We start from the raw sequence: 20,744 nt of genomic DNA, 5'->3' as shown, positions 1-20,744 counted from the left end.
TCTATCCGTAAGTTTTCTTTAGACTTTTCAATAAGTTCTAATCCATTGTAGGTATGTCTCAAATTACAATCCCCAAAGGACATTGAATGGCATTTTTCGAATGAATAGTATGTTTATTTCAATTAACAACTGAGCGAATGATTAGGAAGTACGAAAAATCTTTTTAATACTTATATTTATTTTTTAAAAATTTAATCAATGTGAAAATCCTTTTTTTTTCCTAAATTCTCCTTTCTTCTAGAGTAAATTGAAAATCATGATGTATATGAATAAAATATGGATGTTCAATTCATTCGACATTTTTTTTTATCTTAACAATGATATATATATGTATATATATGTATACATATGTATATATACACATATATATGTATATAGCTTAGACTGGGCCAAAAAAATTGACTATTTTTTTTTTTGAAAAATATATTGAGAATATCATTCAGTATCGCAAAAAAAAAATTTCATGAAATTTTAGCCCTTAATATTAACTTTAAGAGGTCTATCACCGCTATTTTTGATTTTTAGTAATAACTTGATGTTTTACGTCAAAACTGTCGAAATATTGAAGTAAAAAAATTTATGTTTACTTATCCCTTTATAAAATTGAATTCCCTACAAAAAAGGTCTGAATATAGATTTTTATCAGACAGGCCGTTTCCGAGTAATTAAGCTTAATAAATTGATATAATTTCTCGATTAATTCTCGATTAATTCTCGAGAAATTATATCAATTTATTAAGCTTAATTACTCGGAAACGGCTTGTCTGACAAAAATCTATAATCAGACCTTTTTTGTAGGGAATTTAATTTTATAAAGGGATAAGTAAACATAAATTTTTTCACTTCAATATTTCGACAGTTCTGACGTAAAACATCAAATTATTACTAAAAATCAAAAATAGCGATGATAGACCTCTTAAAGTTAATATTAAGGGCTTAAAATTTCATGAGATTTTTTTTTTGCTATACTGAATGATATTCTCAATATATTTTTCAAAAAAAAAAAATTGTCAATTTTTTTGGCCCAGTCTAATATAGATACATGTATATACATAAATTATACAATAATGTAATCAATTATAAATGGAGGCAATTGAAACTAATAATTTATTGGTAATAATCATGATCAATTTGAGTGAATTATTTTTCTCAAATTGAAGGATAATTACTTTTTAAAAATCAAGAATATGAAATTAAATAACTAATCATTCATCCATCTGTATGTTTTCTTTAAACTTTTCAATAAGTTAAGATCTATTGTATGAATGGTCCAAATTGCATTCCTTGAAGTACATCAGAGAGCATCTTCGATTGAATAATATTCTTATTATAATTAATATGTGAGCGATTAATTAAAAAGTATACAGAATTTTTTTGTTGATTATCTTTATTTTTAAAAAATCCAATTCATGTGAAAAATTTTTTTTTTCAAATTCTTCTTATTTCGAAAGGTAATTAAAAATTATAATATATATCAATGAAATATGAGAAATCATTTTTTTAATCATTATTTTTATTCAATCAATTACATATATATACAAATTATACATTGTTATAATTGAGTATAAATGATGGCAAATAGATTACATAACTTGATCATGTGAAAAATAATGATTTGGATGAATAATTCTTCCCAAACTGAAGGATAATTACTTTCTAAAAATTAGAAATATGAAATCAAATCACTAATCATCATGATCATCTAACCGTATGTTTTCTATGAACTTTTCGATAAGTTCTAATCCATTGTATAGATGTTTCAAATTACAATCCATAAAGGTCATTGAATGACATATTTTCAATGAATCATTTTCTTTTTTCAATTTATATGTGAGCATATAATTAAAAACTATGTAGGATTTTTTTAATAATGATATTTATTTTCAAAAAATTTAATTCGACTAAAAATAATTTTTTTTTCATTTTCTTTCTTCCAAAAGTTGATTGAAAATCATAATATGAATAAATAAAATATAAATAATTAATCTATTTACAATTTTTCCTATTTAATCAATTTTATATATATACCGGGACAATCTCTTGAAACTATACATATAATGCGCATGCGCGAGTTTTATCGGCTGCTCGGGCAGGTTGGCCACTCCGAGTTTCAGCTGTCAAACTCTGTTTCTGGCGGCGTTGTAGTTCATACGAATTTTTGAGGTTAGAATCTCAAACAGTCGAGGTAGTGATTCGGAAAGTTGATGCTGATGCTCTTTGAAAATTGGCTTTATTCGACTAAAATGAGAAATCTGTTTAAATGTTGGGTGCTTGGAAGAAACGCAGCAGGTAGGTGCGAACACTTTATTTAATCATTTTTATTATTTCGTACATTAGAAATAACAATGGAATTTTTATCTATCAACAGGTGATACGACTAAAATAATTACATCTCTGATATTCACTGTTATCTGCCAATTCAATTTGTCAGACGTACAAAGATCATCGCCACTTTCAAGCAACTAAGCAACTTTCTCACTCTTTCTTGATTTCAGGCGGTAATATTGAATTTTATGACTTTCGAAAATGAGACATTAAACCGAGCGTTCAAGAAATTCAAATATCTCACTATCTGTAATGGAACTATGAATCTTTTTTTTCTTGAAAATAGTTCAACAAAATTTACAAATATTCGATAGTCAATGTATTTTTTCCGATTAACAAATTATTGCTGCTACTATTTAAAATTTCCGAATAATTATCAGAATTCATTTCGCAAATTTTCAATGATGTTCGATTAAATAAATGGAGGGAACCTAATACTCAAATTGAAAATTCAAGTAATATTAGATTTATTAAAATGATTGTATTTCATGTAAGTGCGGTTCGAAAAAAAGAAAATCTAATCGAAAGCGTAGAACTCAGGAACGTAAATCACATCCTGTGACACAAGTTAAAAATCAAGTTTCTCAAAATGCGCCTCAATGTCACAATTAGCTTCAAGGACAATCATGTTTTAGAGTAATGTCAATTTTAAAGTAATGTAAAGATTGTGTCCCTTGTTCCATCAAAATAAATGAATATCCAATTTTTAACAAAGTTTATGAAGATGTTTTTCCAAATAATGTAATCCGATACAATATCTTGTTTATAGTCCTCCGAACATCACCTTCTAACAAGGATATTTGGAAAGAGTCCCTTTGTTGCAGAAACCACTATAAAATTCTTGGTTTTCAATTCGTGCTATTGAATAACTCTGTGTTTAAGGTTCCATTTTCAATCTCAAAATGGGATTTTTCTTGCTCCAGATAATGCCAACATGAAATGCAGAAATAATTGCGGTACATGGAGATTCAGAAGCTTTCAGTCTTAGCGTAGGACCCTATAAAGAGTGTAAAATTGAATTTGGTTTCAAGTTATCGTGCAACTAGCTAGCCAGATGACACCGTCAACTAAGATTAAATTTAAAGACATTTTTAACTGAACTTATTTAACAGTTCTAGATTTAGATTGATTCAGTATGCCTAGCAAAATTCAACCCTACAATCTAATTGAGGACTTGAAAAACTATTTATCTGAATTCAATGCCAAAGAGAGTAAAAGTAAGCTTCAAAATAAGATACCAAATCAAATGGTATAAAGTTTGAAAAACAATGCTGGTCAATAATAATGCTTAAATTACAATGGTGCACAGAATGATTCCTCGGTAGAATGAATTGGCAGCAACGGTTAAGTAATAAACTTATCGCTATTGGCTCGATCAAAGTAGAATGATGGGACAGAAATTTAATTTTGGATCAATTAAATTTTTTCAAAATGAATACATTCATCAAAAAAATCCCTATATAGTTTTTAATTATTTACTCACATATTAGTTGAAATGAGCCATTATGATCTGTAGTATATCCCGCTCTTCAATTTTGCCTCAACTGATGTTAAGAAGGTGGCGATGGCCTGATAAAATTCACTCTGGCACCTGATGTCTGACGAAACAACCAGGTTCGATGGTTCTAATGATTGCACCGCTCGAGAAACCAGGATCCTAGCCACCTAAACGTTTTGACCATCAGGTAAGGCATAATTTTCCTCATGTTAATCAAAGTTTAAACTTCGAGCCTGCTGAAAAAAAAAACGAATTTTATCATTGAATCCATGTTAAAATATTGTCATTGTCAAAGATCACGTAATTGGAAATTTACGTACATGCTTCCATGCCTGACAAATTTAGTCCCGCTTTGACAATGAATTATTTCGTACCTGAAAATATTAGAAGCTATTATTATCAAACAGGATCTTTCGATATTTTTCAAGGCAAAAGAAACGGCATCACTTTTTGAAAGGTCACCAATGGCCAGACGAGGGGTCATCAGAAGAGTGGAGATTGGTCTCCCAGTGTTATCGGACGATTGTCTTGTAAGTTATTGTTTGGTTTCCTAATTTTTCATTAATGGCATGATTCACACTGTAATATTAACTGTTGTTCTTTTTCTCTTTTTATTCTTGGATATCTGGTGAACCCTCTTTGTTAACGGAACATTGATTGCTGTACAATGGAGCTGCAAAAACTTTGTCAACTAATCAATGATGTCGGCGAGGTTTTTTGTGAGTCGGGTACGTTTTCTGTTAATTGCTACTCTTTGTCCTCCTAAGCTTCGTGTTTAAGATGAATAATTTCTTTATTCCTTGTTACTCATCTCTTTTATTTATTTCATGTTCATCGGCACTGATTACTGACTTCTGGAGCACTGCACCGTAACGAATCTACTCTGGAAATACCTTCTACTGGGTCTCAACCATTCATTTATTTTTAATTTTATGTAAATGAAGAATCTGTTCACAATAAACATTGTTTTTACTTAGCTACCTCTATTTGTCCAGATTCCCACTTGTTAATGACATTTCACGTTGAATATCAGATTTCTTCTTTCAATAAATAACACCCAATTTCTGTATCATTTGATATTTGCTTTTCCGTTAAATTCTTTATTGCGTCGGTTGAATATCTTCCGAAATCAACCACGGTATTGCTGAACGATACTATTCTTCTTAGACAATTCACGCTACGTAAAAGTAAACAGCAGCATAACCTCAATCCATGGCTTTACGCGCGAGAGAATTACAGCTTTTGTTTCATTTTGTGTACGTTGGCGCCTTGCTTAGCAGATGAAAACATCACCGCGGCGCGATTTCACCGACCAATGAGATTAATTCATATGGCGCATGCGCGTTATATGTATAGTTTCAAGAGATTGTCCCAGTATACAAATTATACAACAATATAATCGATCATAAATGTGGGCAAATGAATCGAAGAATTTAATATTATAGAAAATCATTTTTTGAATAAATCAATTCTCTTGAATCAAAAAATTATTGATTTTTAAAAATTAGGAATACGAAATCGAAAAGCTAATCATTGATTTATCTGTATGTTTTCTTTTCAGACTTTTTAATAAGTTCTAATCCATTGTATGAATGTCCCAAATTACAATTCATGAAGGACATTGAATGACATTTTTCGAATGAATGGTATTTTTATTTCATTTGATATGTGAGCAAATGATTAGGAGATATGATAAATTTTTTCAATATTCATGTTTATTTTTAAAAAATTTAATCAATGTGAAAATCCTTTTTTTTCCCCAATTCTCCTTTCTTCGGAAGTAAATTGAAAATCATGATACATGTGAATAAAGTATGAATGATAAATTTATTTATCATCTTTTTCTATCTAAACAATGATATATGTATGTATATATATGTATATATACGTATATATACATATATATATATATATATATATATATATATATATATATATATATATATATATATATATATATATATATATATATATATATATATACATATATATACACAAATTATACAATAATGTAATTGAATATAGATGGAGGCGATTAAATTGAATAATTTATTGATAATGATGATACTCAATTTGAATAAATTATTTTTCTCAAATTAAAGAATAATTACTTTTTAAAAATCAAGAACATGAAATTGAATAACTAATCATTTATCTATCTGTATGTTCTCTTTAAACTTTTCAATGAGTTATGATCTATCGTATAAATGTTTCAAATTACGTTCAACAAAGTACATTAGATGTCATCTTTGATTGAATGATATTTTTATCATAATTAACATGTGAGCGATTATTCGAAGAGTATATAGAATTTTTTTGTTAACTATCTTTAGTTTTAAAAAATCCAATTCATGTAACAATTTTTTCTTTTTAAAATTTTCCTTTTTTCGAAAGGTGTTCGCTCTCTGGGAGCTTGTATTTCGACCGAGCCGCTTGGAAGGTGTGAGTCGCTTGGAATCAAAGATGATTTGTGGTGTTGAGTTTATTTTGTATAATGCTAATTATTTAATTTATTCACAATATGTACAGTTATTTACATGGTTGCCAAGTAATACATGGTGCAGTTTTAGTAATAATGCAATGTGGTGGAGGCCTCAGTGTTGATGTCAGTCGTCTAGGGGGATCGGTCACGGTCCTGGGTGGCGGAGTGTATCTGCTTTCCGGCGAACTGGGAGGCGTTGGGGAACGGCGGTTCTCAGTCGGTTTTACCGGAGACTCCCACTCGCTGTCAGTAGTCTGGGTGGCCATTGTCGCAAAGGAACGCTGCGGCTCAGGAAATGGTGATACAGGAGGTGGGATGTGCCGGTAATAGCTCGGAGAAGTCAGTCGCGCTCGGCGAACATCCCACAAGGAGAGAAGCACGGCTGGTGGTCTTGTCAGTGGTCGAGCGGGAACGTCTATTGGGTGTAGTGTCCAAGGGACAGGCGGGTTTGATGGAGTTGATCTTTGTTGGTCGCTGGCCGAAGCCAGATAAAAAGAGTCCGTCACACAACGTCGTGTCGTCAAGTCTGTTGTGAAGTCAGTCAGCTTGGTCAGTCAGTCGTTGTAGCGTCGATGCGCTGGAGCAGTGTCGTTCGGAGTCAGTTGGGAGCGTCAAGGCGTTGAACCCGAAGTGTCCTGCCGATCGGTCTGATCGGCCGTCTCTTATTCCAGCCTCGGTGGATCCTTGATAGCGGGAGACCATGTTTGGTGATTAAGCAACGCGCTCAGCTGCGTGGGTGGCGTGAGCGGCGTGCGTGACGTCACACTTTCTTCTGGGTCGCGTGAACAGAAAGTGTGCGAGGCTGGTTGCCTCGCGTGATTTGGAAGGCGCGCGACCGACGTGTTGCGTTCGCAACGTTGTTGTGAACAAAAGGTAATCAAAAATTATAATATATATAAATGAAATATAAGAAATCAATTTTCTTATCATCATCTTTATTCGATCAATTATATATATATATACAAATTATACATCGTTATAATTGAGTATAAATGATGGCGAATAGACTACATAATTTAATTATGTAGAGAATAATAATTTGAATGAATAATTTCTTTCAAATAGGGGAATAATTAGGTTTCGGAAATTAAAAATATGGAATTGAATAACTCATCATATGTCTAGTTGTACGTTTTCTTTAAACTTTTCAATAAGTTCTCATTCATTGTATAGATGTTCCAAATTACAATCCATGAAGGTCATTGAATGGCATTTTTTTAATTAATGGTATTTTTATTATAAATAATATGTGAGCGAATGATTAAAAAGTATATAGAATTTTTTTAATAATTGTGTTTATTTTCAGAATATTTTATTCGAGTAACAATTTTTTTCTTGTATATTCTTCTTGTTTCGAAAGATAATTAAAAATTATAATATATATGAATGGAATATATATAATTAATTTATTAATCATTTTTTCTATTTCATGAATTATGTATATATACAAATTAGACATTATCTAAATTGATTATAAATGTAGGCAAATAATTACAATAATTTATTGAAATAAAATATGATAATTTGAATGAATCATTGTTCTTAAATTAAAAAATAAATAATTTCCAGAAACTGAAAATACCAAATCAAATGACCAGTAATTTATCTATCTGAAAGTTTTCTTCGGGCTTTTCAATGAATTCTAATCCATTGTATAAATGTTACAAATTGCAATCCATAAAACGTCATTAAATGGCATTTTTGCAATGAATAATATTTTCATTTTAATTAATATGTCAGCAAATAATTAAAAACTATATAGGATTTTTTTAATGAATGTATTCATTTTGAAAAAATTCAATTTGTCCGAAAATATTTTTTTTTTTTCAAATTCTTCTTTTTTCAAAAGTTAATTGAAGATTCCAATATAAATAGATAAAATATGAATGATAAATTTATGTATCGTTTTTTTTAATCGATCAATCATATATATATACAAATTATACAATAATATGATTGATTACAAATGTCGGCAAATAAATTCAACAATTTAATGATGTAAAAATGATTATTTGAATGAATCATTTTTCTAAAATTGAAAAATAATTAATTTTCAAAAATTTGAAATATGACATGTGATAACCAATCAATTATCTATCCGTATGTTCTCTTCGGACTCTTCAATAAGTTCTAATCCATTGTACAGATGTTCCAAATTACAATCCATAAAGGTCATTGAATGGCATTTTTCCAATGAATAATATTCTTATTCCAATTATTATGTGAGCAGATAATTGAAAACTATACATTCTTTCAATCATTATATTTATTTTCGAAAAATTTAATTTAACTAGAAATTTTTTTTCTCAAATTCTTCTTTTTTTAAAAATTAGTTCAAACTTATATTATATATGAATGAAATATGAATATCAAATTAATTCATCATTTCTTTCATTCTATCAATTATATATATATAAAAATTATACATTATTATAATTGAGTATAAATGTTGGCATATGAATTAAATAATTTAATCATGTGACGAATAATAATTTGAATGAATAATTTTCCTCAAATGAGGGAATGATTGATTGCTGAAAGTTGAAAATATAAAATTGAATAACTGATCATTTTTCTATGTGTATGTTTTCTTTGAACTTTTCAATAAGTTCTTATTCATTGTATAAATGATCCAAATTATAATCCACAAAGGTCATTCAATAGCGTTTTTTTAATGAACAGTATTTTTCCTTTAATTAATATGTGAGCAAATATTAGAGAAATATATAAAATTTTTTTATATATTTCAATAAAATTTATTTTTCAAAGGTTCAATAAACGTAAAAATACTTATTTTCTCCTAGATTCTTCTTTGTTTGAAAGTGAATTAAAAATTATATTATTTATGTATAAAATATGGATAATAAATTCATTTATCATTTTTTTTATTCAAATAATGATATATGTGTAAATAAATTATACAATAATGTAATTGAATGAAAATGAAGGCACAAAAATTGAATAATAAATTGATATGAATGATAATCAATTTGAATAAATCATTTTCCTCGAATTAAAGAATGATTACTTATTAAAAATTAAAAATATTAAATTAAATAACTGATCATATATCTATCTGTATGTTTTCGTTAAACTTTTGGGTAAGTTCTAATCCATTGTATAGATGTTCCAAATTACAATCCATGAAGGTCATTGAATGGCACATTTTCAATGAATCATTTTTTTTTCTTAATTAATATGTGAGCAAATAATTAAAAACTATATTGGATCTTACTAATGAATGTATTCATTTTAAAAAAATTTAATTTATACGAAAATATTATTTTTTTCAAATTCTTCTTTTTTCGAAAGTTAATTCAAAATTATAATATAAATAAATAAAATATGAATAATAAATTTTTGCATCGTTTTTTTTATCCGATCAATTATATATATACACAAATTATACAATAATATGATTGATTATGAATGTCGGCAAATAAATTGAATAATTTAATGACATAAAAATGATTATTTGAATGACTAATTCAAAAATTAAAGATATGACATGTAATAACCAATCAATTATCTATCCGTAAGTTTTCTTCAGACTTTTCAACAAGTTCTAATCCATTGTAGGTATGTCTCAAATGACAATCCCCAAAGGACATTGAATGGCATTTTTCGAATGCATAATATTTTTATTTCAATTTATATGTGAGCGAATGATTAGGAAGTACGAAAAATCTTTTTAATACTTATATTTATTTTTAAAAAATGTAATTAATGTGAAAATCCTTTTCTTCTCCTAAACTTTCCTTACTTCAAAAGTAAATTGAAAATCATGATGTATATGAATAAAATATGGATGATAGATTCATTCGACATTTTTTTTATCTAAACAATCATATAAATATGTATATATATGTATATATATGTATATATATATATATATATATATATATATATATATATATATATATATATATATATATACATATATATACACAAATTATACAATAATGTAATTAAATATGAATGGAGGCAATTAAATCAAATAATTTATCGATAATAATGATAATCAATTTGAGTAAATTATTTTTCTCAGATTAAAGAATAATTACTTTTTCAAGATCACGAATATGAAATTAAATAACTAATCATTCATCTATCTGTATGTTTTCTTTAAACTTTTCAATAAGTTATGATCTATTGTATAAATTTTCCAAATTACATGCAACAAAGTACATTAGATGTCATCTTTGATTGAATGATATTTTCATTATAATTAATATGTGAGCGATTAATTGAAAAGTAAATAGAATTTTTTTGTTAATTATCTTTTTTTTTTAAAAATCCAATTCGTTTAAAAATTTGTTTTTTTTTAAATTCTCTTTTGTTCAAATCTCCCGCCCTGTTTCGCACCGGCTGATCAATTATCAGCTCAGCAGAACGATTGACTCAGCGCCTGGCTAAGAGGAGCGGGGTCGCCGCTGCCACGGGCCGGTGTGCGCTCTCGCTCTCACCTATCTAGTCTCTCTCACTCTAGTTCATAGCATCTCGCAGTGTTTACATGGAGCAATTATTACAAATAATATGTATAATAATATATATATATCGAACGTAAAATAATATATCTAGTTGTGCCTTTACGACTCAGTTTAAGTTAAGCCTACCCGCCAGATCCCAGTATTCTACAATCTATCAAAATTTCTACAAAGCGGTCCTTCGAGCCGGATCCTGGCTGGCTTAACCTATTCACGTTGTAACTTCAACAATTAAATAATTCAGTGAATCAAAAACAGTGAATTTGTGCGCATACCGACGCCGACGCTTTGCGGAGTACCTCGTATAGGTACTGCGTTAGTGGAAAGGGTGTTTGGGACCCATAGTGCTAAAATCACCCTGCGCGTGCGCGCATCCACTTTATTAAAATATTTCACGCCTCTCTACGCATCCTCTAGGCCGCTTCAAGGCCTACGTACACCTTTATGCCTCTCTACGCAGCATCTAGGCCGCTTCAAGGCCTACACGCCTCTACGCATCATCTCTTGGGCTGATTCAGGGCCCACGTACAGCATCATCCACGCAACCGCTTCATCATCTAAAGAATCCACGTAAATTGTCCGTTCATTCCTTTCATACTCTCTTCACGTTGCTAAACCGCAGCCCTTTCTCGCATTGATTTTCTTTCGATAGCTTTCAGACATATTCCAAAGATGTCGTGCAACAGGTATCTTACGGCCTAAGAGATTCTCCTCAAGTACGTGAGAGACCTTGTGCAGGAGGTCGACGATGGAGTCATCTCCGTGTGCAACGTATTCGACGCCGAAGCTAAGCTCGAGGCTCTCGAACAGAACTGGAGTCAAATTCGAGAGACCTACGACAAGGTACTCGGCAGCAAGGATCTCAACGCCGAATTGCCGTACTTCAAAGAGTACGTCTTCACCACCACGACTGCGCTATACGCCAAGGTGAAAGGCGCCCTCAAAGCTCGAATCAACGAGCTTGAGCCTCGCCGGCTCCACAACTCAACGCTAAACGTATCGGCTACAGAGCCCACAGCGGTTCGTCCGCAGCTACCGGTCATCAAACCGCCACACTTCCACGGCGACATCCTTCAATGGACTTCCTTTAAGACAAAGTTCACCTCCGTAATGACCAAAGCGGGCGCGGACAATGTGGAGAAAATGCACTTCCTCCTCCAGAGCGTCCACGGTCCAGCAGCGACTCTCATCGAGAACGTCGACATCACCGACGGCTCATTTGAGACCGCATGGAACGCTCTACTCGCTCGCTATGAGAACAAACGTGTTCTCATCACCTCTCAGCTCAACAAGTTCTTCGGCATGCCCAAGATGACCTCCAGATCTGCCAAGGAAGTCAACAGCATCCTGAACACTACCACCGAGGTGTTGAGCTCACTAAAAACTCTTGGATCGCCAACAGATCAATGGGATCAACTAGTGGTGCATTTCGTCTCACAGCGTCTCGATTCCAAGACACGTAAGGACTGGGAATTGGCGCTTGGAGCGTCGACCAACTACCCAGCCTTCGAACGCTTGAAGAACTTTCTCCAGGGGCGTGCCAGAGCGCTCGAGTCCATGGAAGGACGGACTCCAGTCACTCCAAGAGACTCCAAACCTGAGAAGAAGAAGGTTACTGTTTACAAAACGTCGCCTGTAAACGTTCGCACGGCGAGCGTTAACACACGGGCTCCTGCAATGCTGTCCAATACTCAATCTACCGCAAAGCCCTCTCCTGGCAACACGTCGAGACCTCAGAGTCCATGTTCCTGCTGCGCAGAGAGCCACTTGATCGCGAGCTGTCCAAAGCTCCACGACATGGCGCCGGAGGAACGTTACAAAATGGCGACAGTCCAAGAGACTCTGCCTCAACTGCCTGGGAACACATCAGGTTGAGAACTGCCGCAGCCAACGTCGCTGCCGCCAGTGTAACGCGTCACATCACACGCTCCTCCACGCGGCCCTTCAAGCAGATGACGAACGAGGATACAGCAGCTCAAGCCGCGGTTCGCAAAACTCGATGACGTCACAGCCGAGTACCAATCTCTCGGCATGACTAACCGACTCTTCAACTTCCACGCAGCGGCTCATTCACGCATTTTCCGTCGCTGCGTCACTCGTCTTAACGCAACAAACACGCGCATCGCGCCAACCAGCAACTGCGCCACGAACTACGGTGCTACTCGCTATGGCGCGTGCTCTTCTCATCACTCCAACACGCATCACGCATCTAGTACGATTGCTCATCGATCCTGGACCAGAGCTTACGCTCATCTCTCATCAATTAACCCGCACGCTCAACTTACACGCAAACAACGTCCACGTACTCATCATCGGAGTGGGCAGCGTGCCTTCCGGACACACCCGGGGCGCTGTCAACTTTATGCTACGCTCAATTCACAGCAACGAAGCCGCCGAGCTTCAAGCTCATGTTCTGCCGAAGCTCACGGTAGAACTGCCCACACGCAACATCGAGACCCAGGCATGACCCCATATCACGGGCTTGGAGCTCGCTGATCCCGGTCACCTCTCACCCGGCAAGATCGACATACTCATTGGCGCCGACTCCTACGGCTCGATCTTAAAACCCGGAGTAAGATCCGGCACGGCTGAACAGCCAATCGCCATCCACACGATATTTGGGTGGGCGATACTTGGACCTATAAACGATCCATCTCATGCTACGCACGCCCATCAAGGGCACCTCATCACTAACGAACATCTCCACAATCTAATCTCTAGGTTCTGGGAACTTGAACAAGCTCCACCTTCACAGGCTGAGACTCTAACCTCTGACGAGGTAACCTGTGAAGCCCACTTCCTCTCTACGAATTCACGCGACAGCCAAGGTCGCTACAGCGTGCGCCTGCCATTCAAGGTGGACCCCACGACGCTCGGGAACTCCAAGGGCATCGCACAAAAATCGCTCGAGCGCCTCCTCAAGCGCCTAGCCAATCAACCAGAGCTCTGCAAGCTCTACAAGGATTTCCTCGCCGAGTACGAGGGAATGGGACACATGATTGAGGTTGAGGACCACGATCCATCTCCCCAGGGCTATTATCTACCTCACCACGGCGTTCTCAGGAACGGCAAGATCCGAGTCGTCTTCAACGGGTCGTGCAAGACGACCTCAGGTCACTCACTCAACGACATACTCCATACAGGAGCCAAAACGCAGAATGACATCTTCGACGTACTACTATACGTCAGAAAATACCGTCTCTTATTCATCACCGACATCGTAAAAATGTTTCGGCAGATTCGCGTACATCCCGAGGACCGGAAGTTTCAACGCATACTATGGGTCGAGGCTGACGATCAACTCAAGACATACGAGCTGGCTACTGTCACGTATGGCGAGACGCCAGCTCTATTCCTCTCCGGCCGCGCCGTCCAACAACTCGTCTTTGACGAGGGTGAACAGTTCCCGCTCACTATCGAACCCTCGAGAGAGGGAAGCTACGTGGACGACATCAGTGGCGGTGCAGACGATCTTCATACCCTCAACGCAATCGCTACACAGGTCGAAGGCCTGTGCCTCAAAGGATGCTTTCCATTATCAAAGTGGAAATCGAATCATCCCGACTTCATCAAAACCAAATCCGAGTCTCCGTCCAGCACCGAGTCTCACGAGTTCCACGAATCCACCACCAAGATTCTAGGACTCGCCTGGCAATGCGCACCTGACGTCCTCAGGTTCACTGGCCACACGCAACCCGGAGCAGCGATCACCAAACGCACTATCCTCTCCGAAACAGCTCAACTCTTCGATCCACTAGGACTGATTTCTCCAGTCATCGTCCGAGCCAAGATATTGATGCAAGATCTATGGTCACTCAAAGTCGGATGGGACGACAAACTCATGCCTCAGATGATTCACCGCTGGACGACGTTCAGGGCGGAACTGTCTGAACTCTCGAGCCTAGCAATCCCTCGCTGGCTCCACACTACTTCTGACACTACGATGACCGAGCTGCATGGCGTCTCCGACGCATCACAGTCAGCCATGGCGGCAGTGGTCTACATCAAGGTCAAACACCCGCATCAGGCAGCTAAAGTAACTCTGGTGTGCTCCAAAACACGAGTCGCGCCACTCCAGCGCCTCACGATCCCCAGACTCGAATTATCTGCCGCCCTACTAATTGTAAAACTCGTCACGCGCGTTCAGGAGGTACTCAAGCTCTCAGAGGCCCCTGTCACGCTATGGACTGACTCAGCGGTATCTCTAGCATGGATCAACAGCGACCCAGTGCGATGGAAGGAGTTCGTCAGGAACCGAGTCCAAGATATGCACCGCACAGCTCCAAACGCAACCTGGAAATTTATTCCCGGTAAACAGAATCCAGCTGACTGCGCCTTACGAGGCGTAACGCCACCTCAACTCATCACACACAAGCTCTGGTGGTCTGGACCAGACTGGCTAGCTAGAAGTCCGCGACAATGGCCCTCCTTCGCCTCTACGGACGCCAACGCCGCCACCTCGGAACTCAGCCCCAGTGCTGTACACACCGCATCCACCACGCCAAACTTACCATTTGCGAGATTGCTCAGATACAGCTCTCTCACGAAAGTTCTACGCAGAACTGCGACTGTCTTTCGAGCAGTCGCCAGGCTCAGGAGAGTGCCGGACTCCAACCTCAGGACATCGCCGCTCACTCCAGCCGACTTGCAAACCGCTCTCATGTTTTGGATACAAGCATTCCAGCAAGCTTACTTCGCCGGCGAAATAACTGCCATCTCTCAAGGCAAGCCGCTCGCTAAGTCACATCCTTTCACCAGACTTACTGCGCGCCTGGACCCGACCGGCCTACTGCGCGTAGGCGGACGGCTGCAAAACTCACAACTGGATGAGGACGCCAAGCATCCACCAATCTTGCCCAGATTATGCCGCTTATCAGCACTCATCATCTCAGACGCCCACGCCCGCACGCTGCACGGCGACACCCAACTGACGCTTAACTACATCAGGAAGCGTTGTTGGATACTCGGCGGTCGTGCTCCAATCAAGGCATTCATCCATCGCTGCGTCACGTGCACCCGGATACGCGGCGCACGCGTACAGCAACTCATGGGCCAGCTACCTGCAAAACGTGTGACACCATCTTTGGTGTTTGAACACACGGGCGTCGACTACGCTGGGCCCATCTCACTCAAATTCCACCAAGGACGCGGCACTCGCACCTACAAAGCCTGCCCACACGGCACGAAATATGTCAGAAATATTTCCGAAATGTTACAACATTTCAGATTCATTACATAATTTCGGGAATATTTCTGAAATGTTTCTGAAATATGTCAATTGCAATATAACATTCCCAATATTTCGGAAACCTCACAGAAATATTTCAAATGCAATACAACATCACTGGTACCTTTGAAACGTTTCAGAAATATTTCAAATGCAATATAACATTTTCGATATTATAAATATATTTCAGAAATATTTCAAATGCAATATAACATTCTCGATGTTATAAATACATTTCAGAAATATTCCAAGGCAATATAACATCACCGGTGCTTTCGAAACGTTTCAGAAATATTTCAAATGCAATACTCGTATAACATCATTGGTACCTTCGAAACGTTTCAGAAATATTTCAAATGCAATATAACATTTTTGATATTATAAATATATTTCAGAAATATTTCATCACCCAAACTTTCGAAACGTTTCAGTAATATTTCCGTTTATGTGTGTATACATAAGTAGTTTTCATAAAATTTGTCATTTTTCAAATTTTCAATAATGGACATGTGCATAAAGTTTTTCAATATTTATACCTTTCATAAAGTTATGGATCTTTAATAATTATGCATACTGAGCTACGTCCAGTCAAAAAGACCGAAGTGAAGACTTTTTGACGGAATACGAATTGGGCGTCATAATTCTCATTTGTCTTGTTGAATCTACCAATTTTCTCGAACAATATCTCTTAAGGGACAACACCACTGTGACGGCTTCAAAAAATCGATTTTTTGAAAACCATCTAGAAAAATCTAGAATACATTTAAGAATAGAATACCGTTGGTCCCAGGTCGAAAAAATAATTATTTTGGGAGATACAGGAGATATGGGAGATGCCAAAGGGACTCGTGAGAATGGGTCCGAAAGTGTGGTCCACACCGAATGCGTGTTTACTTTAAAACCAGTATAACATTGACCAGATACTTCCAAATTCCAATGTTTAGAATATTCAAGTATTGGAGGTGGTGGTTTCGAACGCCTTAAACGGATACATAAATATTCGTTATTTACGTCTGAACTATATGAGAATAAACAAGCAGTGTTTATATTTTAACTAAACAATTAATCAACAATTAACATTCCTTTTTGATTCCTGGGTGACCGGTTTACATTAATTGTAATATTATAATATTTATTCACATTCTTAGTCTACGTATATGTTTATTAAAATTACCGTCGTACTTATATTAATTCAAATTAACGCGCCTTATTTATTCGCGTTTTATCCGCGAGGAAGTGCTGAAAAACCCTAAAAATATGGCATCACGTCGCATACTCGGGCGCACGTGCTCGAGCGTCGCGCGCCAATTTTTCGCGCATCACCGTCGCGCAGCGTCGTGCACTCTTCCATCCTTCATTCTCGAGCTTTCTTGTTCTTTCGCACCGCGTTTCACAGGTCGTTAGATACCACGGATCTCTTGAGAAAATTACAGAAACCCACGTGGCAAGAAAAGTGGATATTTGGTAAGTAAATGTTTAATTTCCAATAAATGTGTACAGAATTGGACCAAAAAATATCCTTAGCTACTTGGCATAATTACATATTTACGTGCATATTTGCTATGTACGCGGTTCTGCAGTTTGCTTGCTAAATCGGCTATCCTTGGCCACCACGTGTTGAGTGGTATGCAATTGAAATACCGGCTTATGTGTGAACAGAAAGTACTATACTGCTTATAATTTTTTGTCAAGCTGTGCAATTAAATAAAATAATTACGATCGTTGACTTCCCAACTATAAAACATCTATAATATTAAATCTTTTTATAGTTTACTCAACAACGTTATTTCCTAACCGCAGTTGACCTCTCACGAGTGAGTAGTCGTTTGCTTTTCCATAGAATTGAAAAACTCATGCTACGTATTAGAAGAATAACTTTTTGTCAGAATAACTTTTTCTTTGAAGAATCATTGTGATCTGGATGAACTAAGAGTGTTTGACCAAATATTTAGAAAAAGTCAGAAATAGTGGAAATTGTGTGTGGAAATTTCTGGTTTTTTTTCCCATATTTTTTGAGTAACAGATCTTCGTTTATCCAAATCAGAATGATTCACCCAAGAAAAATTCGTCCTGATAATTATCCTTCAAATTGTGCATAATGATTTTCCCCCTTGATGGAAAATCACACGATACGGCATAATTGCCTTATGCAGTATTAAATTATGCATATTCCGATATTCGTATAGTGTCGCGATTTATTGATAAAGGCTGATTTTAATTTATACTAAATTGTTGATCAATTGAACCTTAAAGATACGCCGAAAGTTATCAAACTTCGGTTTACTTTTTACTAGTTAATTACTGATTGAGGCCTGTTTATTCAAAACTGTACGTTTTTAACATTTTAACTATAATTATTATAGGATATTATTATGCATTATAATTATTTTTCACGCTATACATATAGACGGGCCCTAATGAAACACTTAATGTATCTCGCTGGCCCAAATAGACCAAGGCTATTTCACAAAAAGCTGTATAAGGCATGTACAGAGCTTTGTATATACGTCCTATGTCAGCTTCAGTTTTATGCACATTCCTATCATTGTTGATTATAAAATAGCAGAATATACTCTCACAAAACATTCTGCTTATACGTTATTTCAATCTGGCGTACACCACCTTGAGCCTCGTGTAATCTAGCTTTAGTTAGAAAGATATCAGACTAGCGTGGAGACCGCCGATCAGTAATTACATGTTATTTGCTTTGAATCACACTCATGTATTTACAACTAAATCTTGAAACATCTGTAATAATTGCAGGAAAAGGTTGAGCAGCTGACAGTCAACTGTGTATTCAAAATATACAACATACGTTTTAGGTAAGACTATTATTAACCAATCATTTAGTTTATGTTTGATCAAATGATTGGGTAACCAGCTACCATTCGATTAGCAATCACACTAATCTAATATCAATAGTGGCATTACGTCCATATTTTCAGTATATATTTCATGTTAAACAACTCAACTTTGTAGTCAACTGTATAGTAGACCCTGACAAACATTAGTTCTCAGACTGTTTTCAGAATAAACTTTTATTTTCCTGCACATCAAATGAGAAATTATTGACTGACCTTTTGTTATTCAAAGTTTTATGTTCGCAACATTGAATATTATACTTTATTATACTTGTATTATTTATGATATTTGATTTCAGAAAATGACACGTAAAAGAAAAAGTAACGACTGCTATTCAGATAGACATAAACGTCGACTCGTTGAACAACAAACTAAATGAAGTATTATTAGAATGAAGCACGTTGAGCACGTATAGTACGAAATGTAAAGTCGTGAACCGAACGCTTTTTTTAAAATATACATGAAAATAAGTATAGTTTTTTCTCGATTTAAACTTATTATTATAATATTATAATAATTGAATTATTTTTAAATCAATAATGCATATGAAAATATAGGTTATAATAATTAAGCTGATACAGGGCAGTCTTTTGCTATACACCATATTTGCTAGTATAGTAGTAACTATACGTAGTAACATTTACTACGTGTATTAAGTAACATTTCTTCGTAAATATTGTGTAGAGCAAAAGACTGCCCTATATCAGCTTAAATATTATAGCCTATATTTTCATATGCATTATTGTTTCCAAAATAATATAAACATAATAATATAATAATAAGTTTATATTGAGAAAAAGACTATACTTACTTTCACGTATATTTCGAAAAAAGCCTTTGGTTCACGACTTTACATTTCGTACTACGCACTAGTATAGTATGCGTAATAATATTTACTACGTGTATTACGTAACATTTCTTTGTAAATATTGTGTAAAGCAAAAAACTGCCCTATATCAGCTTAATTATTGAAACCTATATTTTCATATGTATTATTGTTCCCAAAATAATATAATCATAATAATATAACGATAAGTTTATATTGAGAAAAAGACCATACTTACTTTCATGTATATTTCAAAAGAAGCCTTCGATTCACGACTTAATATCGACATGAGTCTGTACGATTTTATAATGTATTTGAAAATAAAAACTTTGTAAGATACCTATATAATTAATCATTTTACTCAGATTCAGGACTTTCTTTATTACCTGAAAGATTTTTGAAATGTATTGTGGAATATATCAGAAATATTTTCACTATATCTTTCGGAAATGTTTCAGCAATATATTAGTCACCATTTTCAGATATATCGCTGAAAAATTTCTGAAATATATCGCGGAAATATTTCTGACATATTACCGAAATGTTTCTGACATATTTTTGACATATGTCAGCTATATATTTCTGACATATTTCTGAAATGTTACAATAAAAAATAACGTGTTTCAAATGAGACGTTTCTGAAATATATCGCGGAAATATTTCTGACATATTACCGAAATGTTCCTGACATATTTCTGACATATGTCAGCTATAAAACGTTAGTTATATATGCGGACATGGACATATTTCTGACAAATTTCTGAAATGTTGCAATGGAATATAACATGTTTCTGATGAGACATTATTGAAACATTTCTGAAACATATTGTGTTGTGTGGGTGGATCGCCGTATTTGTGTGTTTTTCAACCTCAGCCGTTCACCTCGAGCTCGTGACGGACTATAGCGCCAACGGATTCCTCAAGGCCTTCCGACGTTTCACGTCTCGACGCGGCATCTGCAGGAACCTCTACAGCGACTGCGGAACAAATTTTGTCGGCGCTGATGCCGAACTAAAGCGGCTACTCTCTGGCTGCTT

General features: G+C 35.3%; 2 long non-coding RNA genes across 2 annotated transcripts; one reads left to right on the top strand and one right to left on the bottom strand.

Moving 5' to 3' along the window:
• Positions 1-2,689: 2,689 nt before the first annotated feature.
• On the bottom strand, positions 2,690-12,375 carry LOC124184885. The gene is made up of 3 exons (XR_006871272.1): positions 12,360-12,375; positions 11,277-11,282; positions 2,690-2,920 (listed from the first exon to the last, which is right to left on the bottom strand). It is a non-coding gene; the product is annotated as an uncharacterized LOC124184885 (long non-coding RNA).
• A 4,922-nt stretch (positions 12,376-17,297) lies between these two features.
• Positions 17,298-19,482, top strand: LOC124184884. The gene is made up of 3 exons (XR_006871271.1): positions 17,298-17,483; positions 18,783-18,841; positions 19,180-19,482. It is a non-coding gene; the product is annotated as an uncharacterized LOC124184884 (long non-coding RNA).
• Positions 19,483-20,744: the final 1,262 nt, after the last annotated feature.

The sequence above is a fragment of the Neodiprion fabricii genome, chromosome 6 (assembly GCF_021155785.1).
Source record: "Neodiprion fabricii isolate iyNeoFabr1 chromosome 6, iyNeoFabr1.1, whole genome shotgun sequence".
NCBI classification, from domain to species: Eukaryota; Metazoa; Arthropoda; class Insecta; order Hymenoptera; family Diprionidae; genus Neodiprion; species Neodiprion fabricii.
This window is presented reverse-complemented; position numbering and strand designations above follow the sequence as displayed.